We start from the raw sequence: 6,046 nt of genomic DNA, 5'->3' as shown, positions 1-6,046 counted from the left end.
TCGCTTCTGTTTGACTGACTGCAGGCCATCACATGATGGTTGTCAGCGTGACTCTCCAAGGCGAGGGCAACTACCATAGTGAATTCAATCAGCTTTGCCTCTGTTAATGTGTTGTTTAAAAGCCTTCTGAGAAAAACCGACTGGAGGTTGACTCATAAGTGCATTGAAAAAAATACCTAGAAGGACAACAATGCTTCCTGCTAGTCTAAAGGGCATTATTGTACAAAAAAAATATTTAAAAAAATAAATCGGCAACATTAAAGGCCTACAACCTACAATGTCCTTCATACATTTAGGCTATACATCGTTATCAAATTGTCATTCAGTAGACACTGTGTAACAAGTGCGCTGAGAGTCAGGAAGCAAGTTCAGGGAGTGAGTGTTTTAATAATTAAAAGAAACAACGCACCGACATGCAAACAGAGTCAACAACACCTGAGGAAAGAACTAAGGGGAGTGACAGATATAGGGAAGGTAATCAAGGAGGTGATGCAGTCCAGGTGAGTGTCATCAGGCACAGGTGTGCGGGACGATGGTGACGGGTGTGTGGGATAATCAGCAGTCTGATGACCTAGAGGCCGGAGAGGGAGTATATGTGACACACTGATTCATAAACATTGTAGATAGGTTAGCCTATGATACATGTTAATGTATCAAATTAAATCAAATGTTTTTGGTCACATACACATATTTAGCAGATGTTACTGCCGGGGTAGCAAAATGCTTGTGTTCCTAACAGTGTGGTAGTATATCACAATTCATGTACAGTACCAGTCAAAAGTTTGGACACGCCTACTCATTGCAGGTTTTGTGTTTATTTTACTATTTTCTACATTGTAGAATAGTAGTGAAGACATCCACACTTTGAAAAAACTCAAATGGAATCATGTAGTAACCAAAAAAGTGTTAAACAAATCAAAATATGTTTTATATTTGAGATTCTTCAAAGTAGCCAACCTTTGCCTTGATGACAGCTTTGCACACTTAAGATTCTAAAATTAGCTTCATGCGGTAGTCTTTTCAATTAACAGGTGTGACTTGTTAATTTGTGGAATTTCTTTCCTTCTTAATGTGTTTGAGCCAATTACTTACTAATATTATTACTTTAAGACAATATTACTTTAAGACATGAAGGTCAGTCAATCCGGAACATTTCAAGAACTTTTAAAGTTTCTTCAAGTGCAGTCACAAAAACCATCAAGCGCTATGATGAAACGAGGACCGCCACAGGAAAGGAAGACCCAGAGTTACCAAATAAATGCTTCACAGAGTTCAAGTAACAGATGCATCTCAACATCATCTGTCCAGAGGAAACTGTTTGAATCAGGCCTTCATGGTTGAATTGCTGCAAAGAAACCACTACTAAAGGACACCAATAATAAGAAGAGACTTGCTTGGGCCAAGAAACCTGAGCAATGGACATTAGACTGGTGAAAATCTGTCCTTTGGTCTGCAGTCCAAATGTAAGATTTTTGGTTCCAACAGTGTCTTTGTAGGTGAACAGATGATCTCCACATGTGTGGTTCCCACCGTGAAGCATGGAGGAGGTGTAGGGGTGCCTTGCTCGTGACACTGTCAGTGATTTTATTTAGAATTCACGGCACACTTAACCAGCATGGCTACTACAGCATTCTGCAGCGATACGCCATCCCATCTGCTTTGAGTTTAGTGGGACTATCATTTGTTTTTCCTCAGGACAATGACCCAAGACACACCTCCAGGCTGTGTAAGGGCTATTTGATCAAGAAGGAGAGTGATGGAGTGCTGCATCAGATGACCTGGCCTCCACAATCACCCAGCCTCAACCCAATTGAGATGGTTTGGGATGAGTTGGACCGCAGAGTGAAGGAAAAGCAGTCAACAAGTGCTCAGCATATGTTGGGAACTCCTTCAAGACAGTTGGGAAAGCATTCCAGGTGACTACCTCAAGAAGCTGGTTGAGAAAATGCCAAGAGTGTGCAAAGCTGCCATCAAGGCAAAGGGTGATGAGAGAGAATATATTATAAAAAATATATATTTTTAACACTTTTTTTGGTTACCACATGATTCCATGCGTTGTTTCATAGTTGTGATTTCTTCACTATTATTCTACAATGTAGAAAACAATTGAAATAAAGAAAAACCCTTGAATTAGTAGGTGTGTCCAAACTTTTGACTGGTACTGTATGTTATGATTGTGATGTAATCCCGTATTATTTGCACAGTAGGCCTGAATACAGTAAGCGCCCTCTTCAGTTATTCGTAAAAGATACGAGGCCAGATCAAATGTAATATTTGTGACTCTCTTTAGCTGTGTGTCATTCAAAATATACAGTCTTAGGACGGTGACCGGTCCAGCACCATGAGATCTTCACACTAGGTCATTAGGCTCTGCTGTCAGACCAAGTGTCACATTGACAGGCTATAGTGAAACCCCCTGAGACGGCCTGCTCTACTGTCTACATAACCTCTACCTTGTTATGCTGTGACGTTAGTCCCTCAAGACAACAGCAATGGCACCTGTGACGTTAGTCCCTCAAGACAACAGCAATGGCACCTGTGACGTTAGTCCCTCAAGACAACAGCAATGGCACCTGTGACGTTAGTCCCTCAAGACAACAGCAATGGCACCTGTGACGTTAGTCCCTCAAGACAACAGCAATGGCACCTGTGACGTTAGTCCCTCAAGACAACAGCAATGGCACCTGTGACGTTAGTCCCTCAAGACAACAGCAATGGCACCTGTGACGTTAGTCCCTCAAGACAACAGCAATGGCACCTGTGACGTTAGTCCCTCAAGACAACAGCAATGGCACCTGTGACGTTAGTCCCTCAAGACAACAGCAATGGCACCTGTGACGTTAGTCCCTCAAGACAACAGCAATGGCACCTGTGACGTTAGTCCCTCAAGACAACAGCAATGGCACCTGTGACGTTAGTCCCTCAAGACAACAGCAATGGCACCTGTGACGTTAGTCCCTCAAGACAACAGCAATGGCACCTGTGACGTTAGTCCCTCAAGACAACAGCAATGGCACCTGTGACGTTAGTCCCTCAAGACAACAGCAATGGCACCTGTGACGTTAGTCCCTCAAGACAACAGCAATGGCACCTGTGACGTTAGTCCCTCAAGACAACAGCAATGGCACCTGTGACGTTAGTCCCTCAAGACAACAGCAATGGCACCTGTGACGTTAGTCCCTCAAGACAACAGCAATGGCACCTGTGACGTTAGTCCCTCAAGACAACAGCAATGGCACCTGTGACGTTAGTCCCTCAAGACAACAGCAATGGCACCTGTGACGTTAGTCCCTCAAGACAACAGCAATGGCACCTGTGACGTTAGTCCCTCAAGACAACAGCAATGGCACCTGTGACGTTAGTCCCTCAAGACAACAGCAATGGCACCTGTGACGTTAGTCCCTCAAGACAACAGCAATGGCACCTGTGACGTTAGTCCCTCAAGACAACAGCAATGGCACCTGTGACGTTAGTCCCTCAAGACAACAGCAATGGCACCTGTGACGTTAGTCCCTCAAGACAACAGCAATGGCACCTGTGACGTTAGTCCCTCAAGACAACAGCAATGGCACCTGTGACGTTAGTCCCTCAAGACAACAGCAATGGCACCTGTGGTTAGTCCCTCAAGACAACAGCAATGGCACCTGTGACGTTAGTCCCTCAAGACAACAGCAATGGCACCTGTGACGTTAGTCCCTCAAGACAACAGCAATGGCACCTGTGACGTTAGTCCCTCAAGACAACAGCAATGGCACCTGTGACGTTAGTCCCTCAAGACAACAGCAATGGCACCTGTGACGTTAGTCCCTCAAGACAACAGCAATGGCACCTGTGACGTTAGTCCCTCAAGACAACAGCAATGGCACCTGTGACGTTAGTCCCTCAAGACAACAGCAATGGCACCTGTGACGTTTTCACTTCTGGATGGTTTGTTCAGCAATGGCACCTTATTTGTTCTAGTGTCAAATAGACCCAACACCTATCTCGCAATCCCTCAATAAAAAAAAAAAAAAAACATTGTTACCCAACGCACCTGTGCCCTGCATTAGTCCCTCAAGACCAGCCGTCTCAGGTCTGTTGTTGACAGTTTGACAGTAGGTCAATCAGTTCCTCAATGACTCTCAGCAATGGCACCTGTGTCCATTGGAGTCCCTCAAGACATGACAGCAATGGCTCCTGCAGGACGTCCGTTGAGTGTCCCTCAGACAACAGCAATGGCACCTGCAGGACGCCTCCGTTGAGTCCATCAAGACAACCTGGCAATGGCACCTGACTCTCAGCAGGACGTTGAGTGTCCATTGACAGTAACAGCAATGGCACCTGTTGAGTGTCCATTGGACACAGTCCCGCCGGGAAGACAACAGCAATGGCACCTGTTGAGTGTCCATTGGACACAGTCCTCAAGACAACATGACTCTCATGGCACCTGTTGAGTGTCCATTGGACACCCTCGCCGGGATGAGTCCAATGACTCTCAGCAATGGCACCATTGGACACAGTCCCTCAAGACATGACTCTCAGCAATGGCACCTGTTGAGTGTCCATTGGACACAGACAACCTCGCAATGGCACCTGACTCTCAGCAGGACGTTAGTCCATTGGACACAGTAACAATGGCACATGACTCTCAGCAGGACGCCTCCGTTGAGTGTCCATTGGACACAGTACAACCAATGGCACACATGACTCTCAGCAGGACGTTTGAGTGTCCATCACAGACAACAGCAATGGCACCTGTCCGTTGAGTGTCCATTGGACACAGTACATGAGTCAGCAATGACTCTCAGCAGGACCTGTCCGTTGAGTCCCATTGGACACAGTAACCTCGCAATGAGTCACATGACTCTCAGCAGGGCGCGTCCGTTGAGTGTCCATTGGACACAGTAGCAATGGCACCTGACTCTCAGCAGGACGTTTGAGTGTCCATTGGACACAGACAACAGCAATGGCTCCTGCAGGACGTTTGAGTGTCCATTGGACACAGAACAACAGCAATGGCACCTGTTGAGTGTCCATTGGACACAGTAACCTCATGAGACATGACTCTCAGCAGGCACCTGTTGAGTGTCCATTGGACACAGTCCCTCAAGACAACAGCAATGGCACCATTGGACACAGTTTGAGTCGCACATGACTCTCAGCAGGACGCGTTTGAGTGTCCATTGGACACAGTAACCTCGCCGGGATGAGTCGCACATGACTCTCAGCAGGACGCGTCCGTTGAGTGTCCATTGGACACAGTAACCTCGCCGGGATGAGTGTCAAACTCTCAGCAGGACGCCTCCGTGATGTCCATTGGACACAGTAACCTCTGGGATGAGTCGCACATGACCCTCAGCAGGACGCCTCCGTTGAAAAAACCATTGGACACAGTAACCTCGCTGGGATGAGTCCTCTCAGCAGGACGCCCGTTGAGTGTCCATTGGACACAGTAACCTCCGCCTCATGAGTCGCACATGACTCTCAGGTCTGTTGAGTGTCCATTGGACACAGTAACCTCGCCGGGATGAGTCGCACATGACTCTCAGCAGGACGCGTCCGTTGAGTGTCCATTGGACACAGTAACCTCGCCGGGATCCGCACATGACTCTCAGCAGGACGCGTCCGTTGAGTGTCCATTGGACACAGTAACCTCGCCGGGATGAGTCGCACATGACTCTCAGCAGGACGCGTCCGTTGAGTGTCCATTGGACACAGTAACCTCGCCGGGATGAGTCGCACATGACTCTCAGCAGGACGCGTCCGTTGAGTGTCCATTGGACACAGTAACCTCGCTGGGATGAGTCGCACATGACTCTCAGCAGGACGCGTCCGTTGAGTGTCCATTGGACACAGTAACCTCGCCGGGATGAGTCGCACATGACTCTCAGCAGGACGCGTCCGTTGAGTGTCCATTGGACACAGTAACCTCGCTGGGATGAGTCGCACATGACTCTCAGCAGGACGCCTCCGTTGAGTGTCCATTGGACACAGTAACCTCGCTGGGATGAGTCGCACATGACTCTCAGCAGGACGCGTCCGTTGAGTGTCCATTGGACACAGTAAC

Source organism: Oncorhynchus gorbuscha, linkage group LG18 (assembly GCF_021184085.1).
Source record: "Oncorhynchus gorbuscha isolate QuinsamMale2020 ecotype Even-year linkage group LG18, OgorEven_v1.0, whole genome shotgun sequence".
Taxonomy (NCBI): domain Eukaryota; kingdom Metazoa; phylum Chordata; class Actinopteri; order Salmoniformes; family Salmonidae; genus Oncorhynchus; species Oncorhynchus gorbuscha.
The sequence above is the reverse complement of the archived record's forward strand: the minus strand, read 5'-3'. Positions refer to the sequence as shown.